At 40.5% G+C, this 22,997-nt stretch overlaps 1 protein-coding gene across 1 annotated transcript in view; it reads right to left on the bottom strand.

Annotated features, from left to right (window-relative positions):
* Positions 1 to 11,755: 11,755 nt before the first annotated feature.
* LYRM7 (LYR motif containing 7) overlaps positions 11,756 to 22,997 on the bottom strand; it is a 64,756-nt gene continuing 53,514 nt past the window's right edge. The window contains exons 7-8 of the transcript XR_014838769.1: positions 21,788 to 21,860; positions 11,756 to 11,785 (exon numbers count right to left, since the gene is read on the bottom strand). The gene's annotated coding sequence lies outside the window, so the exon portion shown is untranslated. The remainder of the gene's footprint in view (positions 11,786 to 21,787; positions 21,861 to 22,997) is intronic.

The raw sequence follows: 22,997 nt of genomic DNA, 5'->3' as shown, positions 1-22,997 counted from the left end.
CTGAGGCATACGGAAGTTCCCGGGCCAGGGACTGAATCTCGGCTGCAGCAGTGGCAGTGCAGGATCCTTTAACCCACTGAGCCCTCTCCGCAGTGACCCAAGCTGCTACGGTCAGGTTCTTAACCCATGGCACAACAGTGGGAACTCCTTACCTGTTTGCTTTTAATAAATCATCAGTATTATAGAGGCTGATTTCTTCCGGGCTAATTTTCCATTAATCTGAACAGCTTTTTTTTTTTAATTAAATAAGGTTATCTCCTTATGAACAATAATTGGACACATAGAGATTCAGTGGTCAATGTTAATTCCACGAGTTATTCTGCTATTCATGTATTACCTCTTAGACTTTTTTTTTTTCATTTTTGTCTTCTATCACAATATAGAATTGCATAGTCTACTCTACTAAGAAAATAGGTTTAAAAATCATGGATATATCCTAAAAAAGAAAGGAAATTGACCTATTTGGGTGGGGGAATTAACACCTGGGCAATTTGACAAATTATGGAAATTTCTTAAATGGAGAAAAAAATAAAAGGTTTTTTATAAAATAGCTACTTTAGGAGTTCCCCTGTGGTACAGTGTGTTAAGGATCTGGGATTGTCACTGCAGTAGCTCAGGTTGCTGCTGTAGTGCAGCTTTGATCCCTGGCCCAGTATATTCCACATGCCCACAGGTGTGGCAAAAAAAAAAAACAACCCAAAAAACCTAGTTTAATAAAAAGAGTAATTGCTACAGTGATTTCTTGGTTTAGAAAATTGAGAGAGACTCAAAGGGGTTTATTATAGCTTCCTGTTCCAGAAAGACCTGACTAACATATTCTTTTGTCAGTCAAAAATTACTCAGTTCTGTTTTTATATTCCATTAACACATAACTTTCAAATCAATAATATGTACAAAATAATAAGTTCTCAATTTGCTAAGAATTCTGATAAGCAGCTATAATGTTGTTCATTATTTTTCACTGTTTTTATATAGTTTTATGCATCTCTATTTTTTTTTTTTTTGTCTTTTTGCCTTTTCTAGGGCTGCTTCCACAGCATATGGAGGTTCCCAGACTAGGGGTCTAATCAGAGCTGTAGCCACAGGCCTACGCCACAGCCACAGCAACATGGGATCTGAGCCGTGTCTGCAACCTACACCACAGCTCACGGCAATGCCGGATCCTTAACCCACGGAGCGAGGCCAGGGATTGAACCCGAAACCTCATGGTTCCTAGTCGGATTCAATAACCACTGAGCCACGATGGGAACTCCACGCATCTCTATTCTTTAAAAGTGCTTTTCTAAAATTAACACACTTTTTTTCCCATAGTTTTACATTTACAGAAAAACTGACTGAAAAGTACAAAGTTTCCTATAGCCCTCATCTTCCAACCCCAGACTTTCCCTAGTTTTAACATCTTGCATTAGTGTGGTATATTTTGTTATGAATATTTTTTCAACAAAGCTTTAAACAGTCCTCTCAAGAGTTCCTGAACATCTTCTGTTAGATTCATTTCTAGACACTTGATATTCTCCAATATTACTATAAAGCGTTTCTTTTCTTTACGTTTCTAGTTGTTTGCTGCTAGTAGTATATAGGAATGCAACTTGCTTTTGTCTTATATTGGACTTTTTAAAAATTTAGAATTATTTTGGGTTGTCTATGTAAACAATTTTATCAACTGCAAACAGTGACTATTTTATTTCCTCCTTGCCAATCCTTATGCCTCCACACTGCTTAGGACCACCAATGTAAGGTTTAATACAGAAAAGTGATAATCTTTGTCTCATTCCTGTTTTAAAAAGGAATGCTTCTAATATTTTCCCACTTAGAATGATGTTTGTTTTAGGTTATCTATAGTACTCTTAAGCATGTTAAGGAAGATGAGAAACTAGATCCAACATATATATGTGTGTATGTGTATATTTGGTATTTTCAAAGATACGAACCCTTCCCTGGGGGTGGGGGTGAGGGAAGATCATCCTAAGTATTTAAAGACATAAAAAAAAAAACAAAACACCTTTTCTCCAGGAGTTCCCATCGTGGCTCTATAGGTTAAGGACCTGATGTCATCTCTGTGAGGATGTGGGCTTGATCCCTGGCTTCACTCAGTGGGTTAAGGATCTGGTGTTGCTGCAGGCTGTGGCATAGGTTGCAGATGTGGTTTGCATCCAGTGTTGCCATGGCTGTGGCATAGTCTCTGATTTGACCCCTAGCCTGGTAACTTCCATATGCTGCTGGTGCAGCCACAAAAAGGGGGGGAAAAAACACCTTTCTCCAGATAAAAGGTAATTTGACTATTATGAATCAAACAATGTAGACAGTCTAGCAAAAAAGTTCTTGAGAATCAAAGATAAAGAAAGAAAACTTTGGTTTCACAGACAAAAGTTTAAGGCACAATAACTGCGTCTCAGGTTTCTCCATACCCCTGATTATTAGTAAAACAATGTCCTCAAAGAACTCAAAGTCCTCATGGAAAGAAAGTACGACTCAAGAACGTTACGCCCAGTAAATTGCTTTTCAGGTATAAAAGCAAGAGAAGTACAATTCTGAATATGGAAGAATTCAGAGACTATAATCCCCATGTTCTTGAATAAACTACTTGAGGATTTACTTTTAGTTACCTGTGAAATAAACAAAACCATGGCAAAAGGAAAAGTGCAGTATTGGGTCCATTTAACTGTGAGAACAGAACAAAATAAAAGTCAGGTTTGTGGTTAAAGATCAACACACAAATGTCATAGTTTCTGATGTTTAAAGAATATTACTTTTTTTGGTTTGTTTTTGGCCAAGCCAGCAGCATGTAGAAGTTCCCTGGCCAGGGCTCAAATCCATGCCACAGTAGCAACCTGAGCAGGTGCAGGGACAACACTGGATCCCTAACCCACTGCACCACAAAAGAACTCCAAAGGAATATTTCTATTAACAAAAGTTGGGACAGGAAGAAAAAATGTAAAGTCGCAAATAATATATTTAAGAAAATTAATCTGACATTGGGGTTTTAAAAAATGCGTCTTTTATTATTATTATTATTTTTTGTCTTTTCTAAGGCCGCTCTGGCAGCATATGGAGATTCCCAGGCTAGGGGTTGAATTGGAGCCATAGCCACCGGCCTAAGCCAGAGCCACAGCAACGCGGGATCCGAGCCACCTCTGCGACCTACACCACAGCTCATGGCAACGCCGTATCCTTAACCCACTGAGCAAGGCCAGGGATCGAACCCACAACCTTATGGTTCCTAGTTGGATTCTTTAACCACTGCGCCATGACGGGAACTCCTAAAAAATGCATCTGTGTGATTCAAATATGCAGCTAAACTATGAGATTAATAATAGTTATTTTTAAGCCTCAATTGTCCATGGTGAGTACACCAACCACTTTTGGTTTCTACTGGTCTCAGGACTGTTGACCAAGGAGAGAGCAATCTACATATTAAATCTTGTATGAGGAAACTAAGTAATTTCTTTCCTTCTTGGTAGGAGACATTATTTTAGTGTACAGTCTTGGCAAGAACAGGCTGTTCTTGACTATGAATCTGGCCAATTGTTAGAGAAGTCACCAACAACAGTTACAATGAATAAATCCAATCAGTATGTTCTGTACCTGGAACACCACATCAATCGTGGAGATTGACAAAAGAACTGTAAGCAGAGTAAGGACCAAAAAATTAATAAACTAGAAAGCAAACAAAAACCCAGAGGTAACCACCCGTAAGCTCTGGTATCCAACGAATTTAAAAATGTTTTTGGAGTCTCCTTGGAAGAAGAGGAGATGGGGACTAAATTATTCCTCGTCCTTTCTTTCCTGTTCCCGTGATTTTCTTTCTTTTTTTAAAATGATGTTTATTTTTTCCATTATAGCTGGTTTACAGTGTTCTGTCAATTTTCTACCGTACAGCAAAGTGACCCAGTCATATATACATGCACACATTCTTTTTCTCACATTATCCTCCATCATAAGGGACTATATATAGTTCCTAGTGCTACACAGCAGGATCTCATTGTTTATCCACTCCAAAGGCTCCCATGATTTTCTTACTATGTTCTGGGTTTTCTCATCAGCCTATATGCTTGTCTGTGGTTTTGCTCCACAGAAGCAGAAAAATCCATTCCAGAAATTTATATCAGCTTATCAGGCTGGCTGCCATTTGGAGCCATTAGTAGCCAATTTCTTTTCCATTTTCTTTGTGTCCTATAGGAACAGCCCTGTAGTCCTCCTCATGTCATGATCCATTGCACACCCCCAACCCCAGCCCAGAAGGATGAATCCAAGCTTTAGTCATGAAGAATATACATGCACAAGTTTATTTGTTTTTCTGATAGTAAAACTACCTAGATTTCCCTTTTTGCAGTGACTCCTCCTCTCTTTAGAGTGATTTGCCTATTTTCAGGTTTGGGGGACTAGTAGATCTTATTGCTATGATGTAACCCATAAAGGTTTGAAGCAGATTTCTCAATAGCCCATATTGCTCCTAGAATCATGGAAATAGTTGGTCACTCCACTCACTCCTGGGTTAGCAGACACCATGTCCTCTGCACCCTCTGAGTGCATTTTCAATGATTAAAAATGTTCTTTGCTTGAAATGCATGAATTTTCTGCATTTGAATCCAGTATTCTCCATAGGTCCATTAAGACTGCTTGTTAATGGTATTCCTGTCGTGGTGCAGCAGAAATTAATCTGACTAAGAACCACGAGGTTGCGGGTTAGATCCCTGGCCTCGCTCAGTGGGTTAAGGATCCAGCGTTGCCGTGAGCTGTGGTGTAGGTCGCAGATGTGGCTCGGATCTGGCGTTGCTGTTATACACTGCAGATATGAACTTGGGCCACAGACAATTCAGAAAAACTGTTTCTAGGTCAAAAGAGTTTCCTTCTGGTGCAACAGGTTAAGGATTCAACTATTGATGGATAGTTAGGTTGTTTCTATATTCATGCTGCCATGAATACAGGGGTACATGTATCTTTCTGAATTAATGTTTTTGTTTTTTTCAGACATTTACCCAGGAGTTTAAATGAAGGGTCATATGGCAGTCCTATTTTTAGTTTTTTGAGAAGCTTCTGTAGCGGCTGCACCAATATACATTCTCACCAATAGCGCATGAGGATTTTCTTTTCTCCCATCAACAGGGTGCAAGGGTTCCTTTTTCTCTGTGTCCTTGCCAACATTTGTTATTTGTGTCCTTTCTGAGGATAGCCTTTCCGACAGGTGTAAGGTGATAGCTCATTGTGATTCTGGTTTGCATTTCTCTGATGACTAATGATGTTGAGCATCTTGTCATGTGCCTGTTGGTCATATGCCTGTCTTCTTTAAAAAAAAATCTGTTCAGATCTTCTGCCTATTTTTATTAAAGTTGCTTGGTTTTTTGATGCAGAGTTGTATGAACTGGTTATTTATTTTGGATATTAACCCCTTATCATCAGTGATAACCATTTGCAAATATTTTCTCCCATTCTGTAGACTGTCTTTTCATGTTATTGACGGCTTCCTTTCCTATGCAAAAGCCAGTAAGTTTAATTAGGTCCCATCGATTTACCTTTATTTATATATTTAGTCTTTTGTCCTTTTAGGGCCGCACCCACAGCATATGGAGGTTCCCAGGCTAGGGGTCTAATCAGAGCTGTATCTGCTGGCCTACGCCAGAGCCACAGCAATGCTATATCTGGGCCATGTCTGCGACCTACACCACTCACAAAACGCTGGATCCTTAACCCACTGAGCAAGGCCAGGGATACAACCCAAAACCTCATGGTTCCTAGTCGGATTCGTTTCCACTGTGCCATGACAGGAACTCCTCATTGCTTTATTTTTGCTTTTATTTCCTTTGCTTTAGGAAACAGATCAAAAGAAATACTGCTACATACAATTTACGTCAGAGTGTTCTGCCTATGTTTTCTTCTAGTTTTATGTTATAAATTATTAAGTTTTGATATCAAAATTGGCAACGTAATTTGTGCAGCCCTATGCAAAGTGAGATGCAGGAATTTTTGTTTAAAAGTTATTAAGAATATTAATAATATTCACTGCCAGACAATGACAGCAGAACATTAAACCAAGTTCAGGGTCCTTCTGAACACAGAGTCTGTGTGACTGCTCAGGTTGCCCACCCATGAAACTGGCCCTGTGTGAGAAAGACTCTGCTTGCTGAGCTGATCCATTACTTTTCTGCACATATGGAGCCATTTGTTCCATTAAGATTGCAGTGCGATTCAAAGAAGAAAGGTGACATAAGAAATGAGTCCTTAGGAATTCCTGCTGGAGAGCAATGGGATTGGTGGTGTCTAGGGAGCACTGGGTTGCAGGTTCGATCCCCAGCTTGGTACAGTGGATTAAGGATCCAGCATTGCTGCAGCTGCAGCTGCAACGTGGGTTGCAACTGTGGCTTGGATCTGATCCCAGTCCCGGGAACTACATTTACTAAACTACTACCGCCTAGTAAAAGGTAACAGTGAGGCTAAAGGAAAAAATATTCTAGAATTCAATTCTGTTTCTAAACATTTTCCTATAGCTACCACCCATCCTTTAGATTTCACTGTAGAAACAACTTAGATGAAAACAAGTACATACAAGTGAGTTAGTATTAGCTGTGTGATACACACATGGAAGGATATCAAGCTAAATTACAACTCGGATATCTAATAAGATATCATGCTTTCATTAGAATGGACAAAGGAACAGCAATAATATTATTCATTCATTCAACAATTGCTTACTGAGTTCCCACCATATGCCAAGTAGCAGATAGTAAAAAAATAAGATTGTGTGTGTGTATGTATTCTACATACATATATATACAGTATAATGTATACACACATGTATAGATATAGTTATATAAATGTAATAAAAAAAAGTGGGCAGAAGGAATAGGAAGTGAAGAGGGGTTGAAATTTTAAGGGGTGATGGTCAAGGTAGATTTCAGAGAAAATGGCACTTGATGCCTGAAGTAGATGTAGATATTATGAGAATTTCGAATGTTTGTGGGTACGAACAGATTGAAGATAAAGGAGAAGAGATCCATGATGAAAGGTGGTCTGGGAGGTGATAAAGGGGTAGGATCAAGGGACATAGGTTAAGGGATTGGCCTGCTAAAGGGAAATGACAATTCATTTTCTGGGATCAGAGAAAGTGACTTAAAAATGAGTGTAAGGGAACTGTAAATTACTGACTTTTGTATAAAGTTAAGGTGATGTTATCAACCTTAATCCTATATGGCATAAAACCAAGTCTAAAGAAATAGCGGTGGTATTAAAAGAGAAAATAAAGTAGAATCAATCATACTTCAAAAAACTTTTTTAAAAACAAAATTAGATTCAAGTGTACACTGAAGACTAAAACCAAAGTGCACAGGATAGAAAGGTAAGAATATATAATTTGAGAGCTGAAGTATAGAATAAGGAAAAATGGGCTCATTTAGAAAAATAAAGGCAAAGACATTGTTTAATGAATTAGTAAGAGCACAGCTCATGAAGGAAGCACCATACAAAATAAGACCATAATTTTATAATCTTAAGAAAAACGTAAAATATATGAAGGAAATTCAGGGGTAGACATTATCTAGCATGCACTAGAAATTTATTTATTGTCAACAAACACTGGTTTGGGTTCCATGATCCTTTGCAATGAAGGTAAAAATGACTCCCATAATGGCACGAGCTATTCACCTTCTAATACAAGAATGTATACAAAATTATTGATATGAAAACTTTTTTTCAGAACTAACTGTAGGACAAATTTACCATAAGCCTTTGATGCTTAAGGTGAATTGGTTAACATAATAGATAATATTTTTACCATGATTTTATTAAGATCGGGTAACTGATATTCAAAATTTTATAAACCAGAGAGCATAACATCACATCACAGGTAAACAAGGGTCTAGGTCACATATCTTACGATCATCTCATAATACAGGGATGTTTACTCTTAGAGAATCTTGCTTAAATTCTAAATAAAATCTGCCTGGAGTTCATAGCAAAAGTGTAAGAGTTATGCTTGATTGCCTCTCAATAAATAAATGCACTTTCCTGATAGCTTTTACAAAGTCCTGAAATACAAGATCAGTAGAAATCAGATGGTACAGTTTGAGAGGAAACCAGGCAAAAAATAGACTCACAAAAAATTGTTAAAGAGTAGAGTATCCAACCCTTCTGTGGTTATGAATGAAAGAGCAAAAAAATAGCTTGGATTCTAAGAACACAATAAAAACCATAACATGAATTTTGGAATTCAGAAAAAAAAGTCGTATAAAACATAGAGAAATGTTTAAAATCTGTACCTGAGCCTATAAAACAGAAAAATTCCCAGGTGCCAGCAATGAAAGCTAACTCATATATAAAGTGGGAAGCGTATGAACTGTTACCAAGGCAGATTACTGGATAAAAATGTTGACTCTAATAGCCAGAGACAGGGGTTTCATAATTATAATGCAACAACCACAAAAAAAAGCCTTAGCCCTTTCAAAGCAGAAATATGGAACTGTTATGTCCTATAAAAAGCAGTGACCCATGGAAGGACTTCCCCTTTGAAATAACTGTCAAATCAGAGAGGAGCCAAGGAAGTTTACTCTGAGCAGGACTCTGGGATAGAGATCCCACTCCCCCACTGAGAAAACAAAACAAAACAAAAGCTAAGTCTCTCTCTTTCTCCTTCTCTCTTGGATATGAAATTTGAATTTATTCTACCCCCATGGTGAGGGAACTCCCCACTGAGACATTAACATTGACACTGGAGCTGGATCTGAATGAAAAATACCTAGGGTGCTTGGCAGCAGCAAATCCCACAACACTGTATTGGGATGCCTCTGCAACAATGGTCACAGGAATTCTGCACTCAACATTCACAATAAAAAATGATAAAACACATGAAATTAGATCATAGTTCACAGAAACATAAGAGGATTAACAACCTCAGGAACTTAGTTATAGAAAAATATTGCCACAGAGTTATCTTTCCAAGTATTTTTAAAATTAAATAAAAAATTTTAAAGCATTCATAGCCATAATAAAGAATTCATAAAGAAAATGAAGAAAAATCAGAAACCAAAATTATAGGATCATACGTATGAGAGAGGGTAATTTTGATTTTTTAAAAAACATATATCATTTCTAGAAATGAAAGAGAGTCATTTGAATTGAAAAAGTCAATAAAGTTACTATTATTGATGTTACTAAATTACAGATTACACATAGCTGAGACAAAATAGCAAAATGTATGATAGAGCAGAGAAAATTACTCAAAATATATTATGCAGTGATGAAAGGATGGAAAATAAGCATGTCAGATTAAGAGTCACAAAGGATAGACTGAAAGGCCCAATACAGTTTGAAAAGTGTTTTAGCGAGAGCAGAATACAGGAGAGGCTGTATCTGAAAACATAATGGCTAAGATTTTCCAGAAACAATGAAATAAATTTCCAAATCAGAGAAGACTGGTGAAGAATAAATACAGGTAAATCCATATCCAGACACATAAAAGTGATGCTATAAAACACATAATTTAAAAGGAAACTCTTCTGGCTACCTTGAAAATAAAATAGATATTGCAAACATCTCAAATAAGAAGAAAAATCTGAAAGGCTATGGAAGAACACTATCACTGACAAAAGACACATCAAGAACAATTATAGACCAGATAACAACAACACTTTCAAAATTTTGAAGATAAAGAATTATCAGAATAGAACTGTATCATCAAGTGAAACTATTATTCACAAGTGAAAGAGAAGACATTTTAGACAAGTCAGTTAAGGGAGGGGGCCTCTCACAGACTCCCACAAAAAGAACTTTCTCAACCAAAAGAAAACTGAGGAAGTTCCCATGTGATGCAGTGGGTTAAGGATCTGGTATTGCCACAGCTGTGGTACAGGCCTCGACTGTGGCGTGGGTTTTATCTCTGGCCTGGGAACTTCCACATGCCACAGTTGCAGCCAAAAAAAAGAAAACAAAAGCAAATTGAACTAATGAAGAATAAGATGCAAGACACAATGGTGATCAAAGGACTGGAAAATGCTGACCTAAGAAAAAAAACAAAATGACTAATGTGGGTGTTTAAAATAAGGTGATTCTCCTTCCCTCCCTGCAAAAAACTGGTGTTATTTCTTTAAGAACTAGATGAACTTATTTGAAAGTTTATATAGAAAAATAAGCCCCCCAAAACCAGACTCACTGACATGGAAAACAGATTTGTGGTTACTAAGGGGAAGAGGGGAAGGCCATGAGGCAGAAGGGGAGTGGAGTTGGTAGATGCAAACTATTACATTTAGAGTGGATAAGCAATGAGGTCCTACTGTATAGCACAGGGAACCATATCCAGATTCTTGAGATAGACCATGGTGGAAGATAGTGTGAGAAAAAGAGTACACACACACACACACACACACACACACACACACACACACACACGTATGACTGAGTCACTATGCAATACAACAGACATTGGCACAACACTGTAAATCAACTATAATAAAAATGAAAAATAAGCCAAAATAATTGGTAGGATTATGATATAGAGAGTAACAAGTGGGAATTTGCTCTACAAGACATTCAAATATTTTTATAAAGATAATAGAATAACATGATACTAGAACGTGAATACATAAATGAGTGGAATAGAATAAAAAGCACAGGAGTTCCTATTGTGGCTCGGCTGTAACAAATCCAACTAGTATCCGTGAGGCCATGGGTTTGATCCCTGGCTTTGCTCAGTGGGGTAAGGATCCCGCATTGCTGTGAGCTGTGGTGTAGGTCGCAGACAAGGCTCTGATCTGGCATTGCTGTGGCTATGGTGTAGGCCAGTGGCTACAGCTCCGATTCGATCCCTTGCCTGGGATCTTCCACATGCCATGGGTGCAGCCCTAAAAAGACCAACCCCCCCCCCCAAAAAAAACCCCAAAATCACATATGCCTTTTGATGCATGCCCTTTGAGGAATTTATTCTGTGTATATATAATACAAATATGTGTAAAATGAGGAGTTCCTGCTGTGACTCATTGGGTTAAAAACCCAACATAGTGATCACTGAGGATGCAGAGTCAATCTCTGGCATTGCTAAGTGGGTTAAAAATCTGGTGTTGCTGCAAGCTGCTGCCTTGATCACAGATGCAGGCCATGTGGTCTTGCTGTGGCTGTGGCATAGGCCTCAGCAGCAGCTCAGATTCAAACTCTAGCCTGGAAACGTCCCTGTGCTGCAGGTGTGGCTATTTAAAAAAAAAAAAAAAAAAAAAAGGGCAAAATGAGGTCTATACAAGTGTACTCACTACAATATTTCTAGTAGCAAAAACACTGAACTACCTAAATATTCGAAGGAGGTGATTGGTTAGATATATTATGATACATGTATATAATGGCTATTATAAGATTACAAAGCATCATACTACTATATATTTATATATGTAATATAAAATACATTTATGTTATTATAAATAATTATATAAATTATTACAGGACTGAGGAGGCTCTATATATACTGATTTTAAATAATTTCAAAGAAATATTTGTATTTTTATTTTATTTTTTTAACTTAAAAAATTTGGGGGAGCCACATCTCTGGCATATGGAAGTTCCTAGGCCAGGAATTGAGACCTAGCCTTTAAGCCACTGCATCGGCCAGGGGATCAAACCTGGGCCTCTGCAGTGGCCCAAGCTGCTGCAGCTGGACTCTGAACCCATTGTACCACAGCTGGAACTATGAAAGAAATATTTTTAGATAGAAAAAAAACATGTAGAACAGTATGGGAATATGATACCATTTACCTAAGAAAGCAAAAAAATAGGTACATACCTTATATGCTTATATATGCACATGCTGCCTCTGTATGGATATATAAAAACTGATATTAATGGTTGCTCTGCTGGTGGGGTGGGGGGGGAAGGGCTTGAAGGCAAGGGACAGAGATAGGAATAAACCTTATACTGTACAACTTTTATAGCTTTCAAATTTTTTTTTCCACGAGGTACAGCCTAGTCAAAACGTAAAATACTTAAAAATATATCAAAATACCAGAGAACAATAATATGAAAGGTGACGGGAGTTAAAAACAGAAAGGCAGTTAAGATGATGAATCAGGAAGAGGGCAGATACCTTCTGAAACTTGAGATTTTTTTTTTTCTTTTTACGGCCACACCTATAGCACATGGTAGTTCCCAGGCCATGGGCTAACCTAGAGCTGCAGCTGAGGGCCATGCCGCAGCTATGGCAACACCGGATCCGAAACCCACTGAGAGAGGCCAGGGATCCAGTCTGTATCCTGACAGAGACAACATTGGGTCCTTAATCCGCTGAGCCACAACGGGAATTTCTTAAGAATTTTATGCTATTCAAATTTGAAAACCTTTAAAAAAAGACAATTTTTGGAAGAAGATCAATTCTAGGAACAAATTCAAAAAGAAAGTGAAATTACGAACAAAGAAACAGATTCAAAAAGAAAGTGAAACTATGAACAAAAATAAACCAGTCATCTAAAATCCACTCTCTTTAAAGCACTATGTTTAGGAGTTATCTTGTAGCACAGCAAGTTAAGGCTTGGGTTGCTGCTGTGGCTTGGATTCAGTCCCTGGCTTGGGAACTTCCACATGCTGTGGGTGCAGCCAAAAACAACAACAGCAATATAAAATAAAACAGGTTTAGAGTTGATATTAGATTTTTATCAAACCAAACTTCATTAACAGTTAATTTCCAGAGAATTTAAAAGTAGGGAAAAGACAAAAACTGGTATAACTGATGTAATTTAGCTATAAAATTACATAAGAAGAGTATGGAGAACGAAAAATGAAAGGTCAATCCTGCTGATAAACATGGATGAAACGTCCTAAACGAAAGTCCCAGCAAATAAAATCGAGCACATATATGTGTATATATGTTTATAAATCTATCGTGACAAAGTAGATTTTGTACCAGGAAAAGCAGTTCCTACAATGCGGAAATTTTTAACATGATTAATTCATTATTGTCCTCATTAAAAGATTCAAGAAAAGAAAAGCCATTTTTATCATCTTTTTAGGTGCAGAAAAAGAAAACTCTTAGAAGACCATAAATGGACAAAGACTTTCCTTATCTGAATCCAGATATTGTGTAGCTTTCTGGACCTGAAGCTGTCAGCTTCATTCCTGCTCACCTTTTCTCTAATCACAAAGGACTGGAACCCTGACAACTGTATTTCCTATGCTCCCTTGCTGGGGTTTGGTTAGAATCTGCCAATGGGAGACAGAGGTGAGGATTTAAAAGCTGATAAAGGGTAACAAGTCCTCTGGTTCCTTCTTCTGCTTCTGGTTCTAGCATCAGGAGCTGCTGTCACAGATGTGGCCCAGCCGCCCAGAAGCATATCATTCCTGGGCTCTGAGTTAACAGCACTTTCATCTTTTTTGCTCCTTAACCTTTCCCACAATGTTGTAATTAGTTCCCTGTGGTAACTTCCCTCTGACTTAGCTAACTGCTTTCTGTTTTTCCACCGGTTAGTAACTGGTATAGGTATCCACTAGACTCTGTAACAAGCATCATCATTAGTGATGATTATGGGGAGGGAGGGGGAGGAGGGAGCATGAATGCTCCCTGTTGTCTCTCCCTCTCAGGCAAACAGCTGACAGGATCAGGCCCTTCTCACCTCATTCAACCTCAATTACTTCCTCAGAGAGCCCTCTCTAAATAAACCCATACCAGGAGTTAGGGCCTCAATATGAATTTGAGGGGGGACACAAACATTCAGTCCATAATGAGAATATATGCCTGAAAGAGGCAAGGAGCTAGGCTGCTTGTGTTTGCACTCTTGAAAAAGTGAGGTATTCTTGATTACCTTAGAGCCAAGTGTCCTTTATGTCAGCGAAGAGAGCCCTCAAATCAATTCAGATAAAGGATGTAAGCCTCACAGAAACCAAAGGCCAAAGCCAAAATCCCAATGGATTCATGGGAACTAGAAAGCCACCAGGGCCCAAGGCTGCTCTATGTTTATATTCAACGGGGCAGATTCTTTATATGATGCTGTAGGTTGGGAAGATGGTAAGACATGTCTACTAGAGTTATCAACCGCGAAGTTAGTTATGTACCTCTAACAAATATTCCACTCATCCATCCACTTACTAAAATATTAGTGAAACAGTGTTTGCCATTGCTAGTTCTAAAATTTCCTTTTTAAAACTTCTTTGGGAGTTCCCGTCGTGGCTCAGTGATTAATGAATCCAAATAGGAACCATGAGGTTGTGGGTTCAATTCCTGGCCTTGCTCAATGGGTTAAGGATCCGGCATTGCCGTGAGCTGTGGTGTAGGTTGCCGACTCGGCTCGGATCCTGTGTTGCTGTGGCTGTGGCATAGGCTGGTGGCTATAGCTCCAATTTGACCCCTAGCCTGAGAACCTCCATATGCCCTGGGCGTGGCCCTAAAAAGACAAAAGACAAAATAAAAACAAAAACCAAATTCTATAAATTAACGTGCAATTTTAGTTTTTATAAGACAACTGTATTCAATCTGACAATAAGTCATGACTTACCAAACATAGAAGTTAAATTTCATAACTCTAAGTTCTTCTTTATAAGACCATTTCTTATAAAGTGATCGTCTTGAAAAATACCATGAATATTACTGATGATAATGGTGTCTCTTTTGATTGGCCAGCTTCTGAAAGGACCAATATTCTCTCTAAGTAGCCAGAATAATATTAGTACCCCAGTTAAGCTTTAAAGTGGTCTGAGTAATTGTATCAGTCAGGGTTTGATCAGACAAGCAAACCGGTAAGAGTATTTGGTAAGAAGTAAGTTTGTGGACTTCCATTTGGCCTTTCCTACTGCAGTAGAAAACAGCAGAGTAAGGCAGCAAATGTGGGGCTTCTGCTAGCTGCTGGGTATGTCTGTTGCATCTGTGCATACCAGAACTGGAGATCTGACCACGGGGTGAAATCAGGAGCCAGCCGAGCTTGCAGTGAAGCAGACTGGAGCCAAAATTCCAATAAACACATGACCTTCATAAGCCCCTTCGTCCTCTGACTAGTGGACCACGGTGGTGCTCCGGTTCTCTGGGAATTCGTGCCAGTTGAGAGCCAATGTCCCATGACCTTCTCAAAGTTTGGTTATTCCACCCTCCTGAATGCACATCGCTCCAGTAAATGACCTCTGGTCCCTCTGGGTAAGTTTACGAGCAAGATTTATTTATTTATTTACTTACTTTTTTTTTTTTTTTTTTTTTTGTCTTTTCTAGGGCCACACCCTCAGCATATGGAGGTTCCCAGGCTAGGGGTCTAATCAGAGCTGGAGCCACAGGCCTACGCCGGAGCCACAACAACGAGGGATCCGAGCCACATCTAAGGCCTACACCACAGCTCACAGCAATGCTGTGAGGCCAGGGATTGAACCTGCCACCTCATGGTTCCTAGGAGCAAGATTCGTTAACCACTGAGCCAGGATGGGAACTCCCAGGAGCAAGATTTATAGTATACATTTTGGGCTGTGTAACCTGGTTGTTTCTCAGGGAAACCTGGTCTCCCCTTTATTGAAGGGGTTCTGGGTCCATGAATTGGCTGAAGTCTGGGAATTGCTTTAGGAGCCAAGACTCTGTATTGTGACTTGAGTCAGACTTGGGCTTATGGGTCCTCAGTTTCCTGCTTATTCAAATCCTACTAAATACAAATGCCACTAACTTACTCTACTAAAGTAAGACTTCAGTATATTGCCCATGTAATTCGGACCTAGGGACGCCATGAGCAATTAGCTAACACCAAAGAAAGATCTGTATGGGTCAACTCGTTCTGATTACTGCTTTGGCTTTGCTGTCCATTACATTAACCACAGCCACCTTATCTTAAATTAAGCACTGCCATTTTGTCCTTGTCATCACAGGAGCCTATCACCCTTTGGTTCCAGGTTTTAGTAAACAACCAAGACAACTGCTAAAGCCACACTTAGTTTCCTGACCTAACATATTGGATCCAGAACTGGATCCAGAATTTCTGCCTGGTGCGCCCAAATCAATCAATTTGGCCTGATGCTGCGTTACATTCTTTCCACCCTGATCCAACACTCTTAGGATCCCAAACATATTCCACATGTTTTAATCAGTCAAATTTGGCAAAACCTCACTATTCAGTTGGTTCTTTCTCATTGGTCATATTGCAATCGACTTCCTGAGGTCTGCCAGGATTTAAGTGTAGTTCTAGGTGAAGAAACAATGGGAGATGGTGGGGACAGATCCCGAGGAAGCTCTGCCTCCTGCAAAGCCACTCTCTCATGGTCTTTAGGCAAGGGGAGACTGACCTTCTCCTGTAGGGAGAAGGGCTACTTCTATTGGAATAGAAGGCGTGGCAGAACTTAAAGGTCAGGGAGCAGGCTTCATTCAAATCTGCCCAGAAAGTCCTCACATTAATTTTCAAAGTCCCTCTCCCTCCCAGTCAATGCCAGAACTTAAACAAAAAAGAACCTGTGGACTGGGTCACTAGGGTCACCCTAACCCCAACAAGAGAAATGGACATAACAGTGTAAATCAACTATACTTTAATAGGACAATAAAAATGAAAAGCAAAACCAAAAAGACCCTGTAGAGTGCTAAAATCAATTTGTCTTATAATTCAATCACCCACAGGATTAGCCATTTGTTTATTTTTCAGAAATTTTTCAAAAACTTTGCTACTGGATGAGATAGCATTTCTGTTAGGAGAGTCACACACAAGTTTGTACTTGTGAATGTCCCTAAATTCTCTGGCTTGTGGATACAAATAAAGTCACCTTAACATTGAAGACTGAATTCCATTAGTTTGAAAGCTCTCACATACATACTTGTAAAACCTCGGCCCTCTTTTGAGGTTCTCTCTCTCACAGAGAGAGAGTTGTGGGCAGTTGTCACATAACATCACAAAGTGTGCATGGCCACTGTGTGTGGCACTGTTTTCACTTTGCCCCAGGGGTCCTCGTGACTCTGGGCCACTGCTGCAGACTCCCATCCAGCTGCTGCTGCAGCTGCCACCACAGCCCTACTCTGAGCTGCCACTGTGTGCTCCACCTAAGCCCCCACTGACACAAAGCCACTACTTTGCACTCTAAGCCTACCACGAGTGTCATAGCTGCTTCACCTGGAGCCCCATTCCCTCTTCCTCAGGCTGCTCTATATGCCGCTGCTGCTGCCCAGGCCTCTCCACATGGGCTGCTGCTGGCCCAGCTTCTGTTACTCTACCTGGATGCTAAGTCTATGTGCCTTGCTGCTCTGTCCTACTTCACTGTTAGACCTTCTGCTTTGGTTCCTGCTTCTGCTGCAGTCACCCTGTCCTTTGCATCTAGTCAACACCCTTCACTGTCACCACCAATCTGCCTTAGGCTGGTAGTGCTCACCTCTTTCCTAAAGCGGGTAGAGAGGAGTTCCCATCGTGGCGCAGTGGTTAACGAATCCGGCTAGGAACCATGATGTTGTGGGTTCAATCCCTGGCCTTGCTCAGTGGGTTAAGGATCCAGCATTGCCGTGAGCTGTGGTGTAGGCTGCAGCTGTGGCTATGGTGTAGGCCGGTGGCTATAGCTCCAATTCGACCCCTAGCCTGGGAACCTCCATATGCCACGGGAGCAGCCCTAGAAAAGGTAAAAAGACAAAAAAATAAAAATTAAAAAATAAAAAAAAAATTAAAGTGCGTGGAGAAACAGTGTCCTTCTCCCTGTGTTCTCTCCTCTTACAGAATCCCACCTCGGAGCTGCTTGGGGCCTGAAGTGTTACAGAGGCGATGGAGTCTTCGTTATTATCCACACACTTTCCTGTCCTCATGCATTCATGGTGGAGATAGGACAGCAACGGAGCTTGTGGGGAGGTTGAGTCAGAAGCACTGCACTACACCCAGAAATCCTCTAGAAATCACAGGCCTTAGTACTGAGTTTAGTTTATTGTTTGAGGCTCCTTTCCTTTGAGATTGCGCCAGATTTTTGCCAGGAGCTGCATAATCTACTTCCCCTTTTCCCAGTTTTTAACTCAGTTTGAATTCCTATCATGAACAAAGTTCAAAAGCTTCTCCTAGAAGATGCCAGTGAATACAGACAGATCCAGGGGTGTGTGGGGCCTCACTCCACACTAGAATACAGAGGATAGTCACTCCTCTAAGGGATTGAAATACTCCTGTTGGGCTTTAGCAGATGGAAATAACTCCTCATTTTACATATGTATAGGTGTGTATGTGCGTTTGTGTGTGTATGTATCAACAACTATTTGTCAAAAACATATATTGTGACAGAGGCTCCAAGTACATCTATGAGCAAAAAAAAAATCTTTGTCTTCAAAGAGCTTACATTTTGGTGGGGAGAGAGAGAGAGAGAGACAATGAATAAAGTATGTACTAGCAGGTGATGATTTCAGAAAAAAGTCACAGTGGAACAGGGTAAGGATAATCAGAAGTGCCAGTGGTATGTGTGTGTGTGTGTGTGTGTGTACATGTGTGAGTGTGGGCAGCTGTAGTAATTACCTAAATGGTGAGGGCAAATGTCACCAAGACGTTTCTTCGCCGAGAGAAGACAAAAAGGCAAAGAGGAAGTCAGCTAAGGAGAAGACTATTTCAGGCAGAGGGCAAAGCCGGGGCAAAGTCCTTACACAAGAGCGTGCATTGGGTAATGGACTAAGAGCAAGCAAGCCACTCAGTGAAAGAGAAAGTGGAAGGAGACAAAGTCAGAGAGATAATGGGATGCCAGGTTAAGGTGGCCCTTGAACCTGCTGCAAAGGTCTTCACTTTTTCTCTAACTAAAATGGGAAACGATTGGAGGCTTTGAGCAGACAAATGATATGATCTGTCCTACACACGGAAAGCTCTGGCTCCTAACTATGAGGTTTAGGTAAAATCGAGAGGGTGATGAGTAGGCAGATTCTGGTGACATTTGAAGGGAGAGTCAAATAGGATTTCCTGACAAATTGGATGTGAGAGAGAAGAGTCAAAACTAACTCTGAGATTTTTTTACCTGCGCAGATGGAAGGAAGGAACGTCATGAAATCCCAAGATGCCAGGATGGGGAAGGCTGCACTTGGGCCAAGTTTAAAGAGGAAGACCTGGAGTTCCGTCAGCAATCTGTTAAGTATGAGATGCCTGCTAGGTATTCAAGCAGATGTTGCAAAGGCAATTGGGCATGTAACTCAGGATTCAAGAGCGGGGGACTGGGCTAGAGAGAGACACTTGGGAGTCATCAGATTAAAGGGGCTTTTACAGCCCAGAGAACAGATGAGATCATCAAGGTAGTGAGGTTGGATAGAGACGAAGAAAGGGCCCAAGGCTGAGCCTGGGGCACTTCAACACTAAAAGATTGGAGAGAAGGGACCAGGTCAGCCAGAAATGAGAAGCTAGGGGGGTAGGAGAGAAACTAAGAGAGTGTGGTAGCCTGGGAGTCAAAAGGAGTACATCAAGGAGGAGTGAGTGATCGGTCAGTTAAGATGACGACTGAAACTTGACCGCTGGAATGATCAGTATGAGGTCCCTTGATGGTCTTGACAAGAACAATTTTGATGGAGTAGGGTAGGCAAAAGCTTCACTGAAGTTGGTTCAATAGAGGGTAGGAAGGGAAAAATTGGAAACTATTTACAAATGGCTAATAAGAAGTTTAATTGTGAAGAAATTGGGCAACAGGTAGAGGGAAAATCAGATCAAAAGGAGTTTTCTGGGAGTTCCCATTGTGGCTTAGCAGGTTAAGAACCCAACTAGTATTCATGAGGATGCAGATTCCATCCCTGGCCTTGCTCAGTGGGTTAAGGATGTGGTGTTGCCACAAGCTGCAGTGTAGGTCACAGACGAGGCTCGGATCTGGCATTGCTGTGGCTATGGCAGTGGCAGGCAACTATACCTCTGATTCAACCCCTAGCCTGGGAACTTTCTTATGCTGCAGGTGTGGCCTTAAAAAATAACAACAACAAGAATACAAAAATAAAAAATAAAAAAGAGTTTTCTGTTCATGCTATGAAAGATGGGGAAAAAATAATAGCATTCTTGTTGGCTGATGGAAATGATTTAGAGGAGAGATTTTATGTAGAAAACTCCATTTTTGGATTTGATTCATAATATTGGACATAAGAAAGCAGAGTGTTTGTCCGATCAATGGAAAGTCAGCATTCCAAGCTGGCAGCTGGGCCCCTACGCATTCTCGCCGAGTATTCATCCTGCACACACACACCCAATCCCAAAACGGGGTTCCATGCCCCACGCATATTTAGGGAATGTGAAAGAAAGGGTGTTTTTTTTTGTTTGTTTTTTTTGCCTTTTCTAGGGCCGCACCCATGGCATATGGAGGTTCCCAGGCTAAGGGTCTAATCGGAGCTAAAGGTGCCAGCCTACACCTGGGCCACAGAAATGCCAGATCCAAGCCGCATCTGTGACCCACACCACAGCTCACAGCAACGCCAGATCCTTAACCCACCGAGCGAGGACAGGGATCCAACCCTTAACTTCATGGTTCCTAGTCGGTTCATTTCCGCTGCGCCACGATGGGAACTCTGAAAGGGGTCTTTATGGTGGTCACTGACGTTCACTCCTGGTTTGAAGATGCTCCCGATTTGATTAAAATATCAGGTAGGACTAGAGAAAAGAAACACGTTGGTTTTACAGTTGACTGGGTTCTATTTAGGACTAGAAAGGAAGAAGAAAGAAACAATTTTCTATTTTAAGTAAATGCATAGGGTGGTGATGAGTCAATAAATGAGCTAAGAAACAGCGCTAGGAAGGAGAGAAAATAATCCGCTATTTTAAGAAAATGGATGGGGTGAGAATGATTTCATTACATTCGCTAAGAAAACCGTGCTTATTGTTCCTTTCAGGTAGAGAGGCCTGAAGACTTGAATCTTTGACAAATCTAAAAGCTTGGCATCAGGCAGAGTAAGAAGCCAAGACTGGATAAGTGGTAGGCTGAGGGTAGAAAATGACACTGCAGTCTGTATTTATCTGAGGGAATCCCTGGGAATTAGAAGTGAAGGGTGCCATGTCCCATACTCATGTCCTCCTCTGTGTCCAGACTAGTCATTTGTCACGCTCTTAAAGAAGCCTGCTGAAGTACAAAATCTGGACAGGAAGCAGATAGTGTGTCATCTGAGACCAAAACAGGATTGCAGGGTACTTGTCTGCAACAGTCAAATAGCAGAAATGCAAATACAAGTGCAGTGATGTGTGAGAATCTTTGCCTGCATTCATTTTGTTAAAAATCTCATTTAGCAATAGCTCTGTTTTCTTTTTTTTTTTTTTTTTTTTTTTTTTTTTTTTTTTTGCTTTTTTAGGGCCGCACCCTTGGCATGTGGACTTCCCAGGCTAAAGGTCAAATCAGAGTTACAGCTGCCGCCCTACACCACAGCCACAGCAACTCGGGATCCTTGACCCACTGAGTGAGGCCAGGGATCGAACCCGCATCCTCACGGATCCTAGTCGGGTTCGTTAACTGCTAAGCCACGAAGGGAATTCCTGTTTTCTTTAATTCAGTGTCATTATCAAACAGGGCAAATAATAGCTAATATATTAAGAACTTACAATGTTCCAGGCCCTATTCTAAGTGGTTAAAATGTATTTAATTAATTTCAAGTAGGGACTGCTAGTCTCCCTTTGCACAAGAGGAAGCAGAGGCACAGAGAAGTCAGATGACCTGACTCTTCACACAAAGCTAGTGGGTAAGACAGAAGTCTGCCCACAACCCAGTCTAGTGGCAAAAGCCAATGTCCCTGGCCTGCTCTGGGATACTCTATCTCAGGACTCTGAGACTTCTGAATTGCTAAGAACTTTTTATTGACTTTGAGTGTTTGTGAAAAATCTGTTTTATCTCTGCACTATGAGATTGTTTCAATACTGAAATTTGACTGAGTGGAAATTTCTTGTCTTCACAGAGTTATTAAAGTAGAAAAACTTACCTACACTTTCTTATGAATCCAAACAATTTCTGGGAGCATTCATCCATGTGAGCTGAGTATGAGTCAGAGCTGTCTGAAAGGTTTGGGGAGTAATATATTATTTGTATTGCTAATTATCTTATCACACTAAAATGATAACTTATACAATGTTTATTATGAATATCATTCAGGTGCAGTTTAGTTATTCAAACTATTTCTGAATTTATGTACACATATGAATCAATGTTAACTTGCTAAATTTTCTTTTCAACACCAGTGTTTAACAATTAATAAATGACTGAATTCAGGAGTTCTCGCTGTGGCACAGTGGGTTAAGGATGAGCATTGCTGCAGCTGTGGCATACGTTGCAGCTGTCGCTTGGATTCAGTCCCTGGCCTGGGAACTTCCATATGCCACAGGTACAGCCAAACATTTTTTTAGAAGTTTAAATTTACACAATTCACCCATGGCAAGAGGGAAAAAAGAAAGCTACAAATGGAGGGAAAAAAAGGAGAAAAAATAGTTCATTTTTGCAAGCAAGTAAAAACATTTTCCTCTCTCTTTTATAAACTAGAGCGTTGGAGCAATGAAGGAAAGAAGTCAGATATTCTGTGAGGAATGAAGCTCCTCCCCCCTGTACCCAAAGTAGGTTCATCCTCTGGAGAAAGAGTAGGTACTCTGGGATTGCTCGTTTCTGCTTTTGTTCCCACAGATAGTGTGCTCACACAAGAGCGTATTACATGTGAACGCTGCTGGGAGAGTGAGTCACTCTCACTTCCCGTAAGTTCTGCAAAGTATCTGGTGCTGTGCTTTGCATGGTGGAGGGTGTTGTTCATACTGATTTGGCTGCATGTGATGATTAACTGTATACAGAAACCTGATTGGCTACAGGATGCCCAGATAGCTGATAAGACCTTACTTCTGGGTGTGCCTATGATGGTGCCTCCAGAAGAGATTAGCACTGGGATCAGCAGACTAAGTAAAGAATATCTTCCTTACCAATGTGGTGGGCAACATCCAGTCCACCGAAACCTTGAGCAGAGCAAAAGCTGGAGGAAGGGCAAAGTTGCCCTCTCGGTGGGAGACCTCCATCTTCCACCCTCAGACATGGGCGCACCTGATCCTTAGGCTTTCAGACTCCGACTAGGACCAAGACCACACGGCTCTCCCACTCTCACCCCCATTCTTTGGCCTTTGGACTGGGACTGAATCCACATTGCCAGCTTTTCT

This window comes from Sus scrofa, chromosome 2 (assembly GCF_054392235.1).
Source record: "Sus scrofa isolate SSC_HxYL_T2T_F1_AM1 chromosome 2, Sscrofa_HxYL_maternal_Yorkshire_Landrace_v2.0, whole genome shotgun sequence".
Lineage (NCBI taxonomy): Eukaryota > Metazoa > Chordata > Mammalia > Artiodactyla > Suidae > Sus > Sus scrofa.
This window is presented reverse-complemented; position numbering and strand designations above follow the sequence as displayed.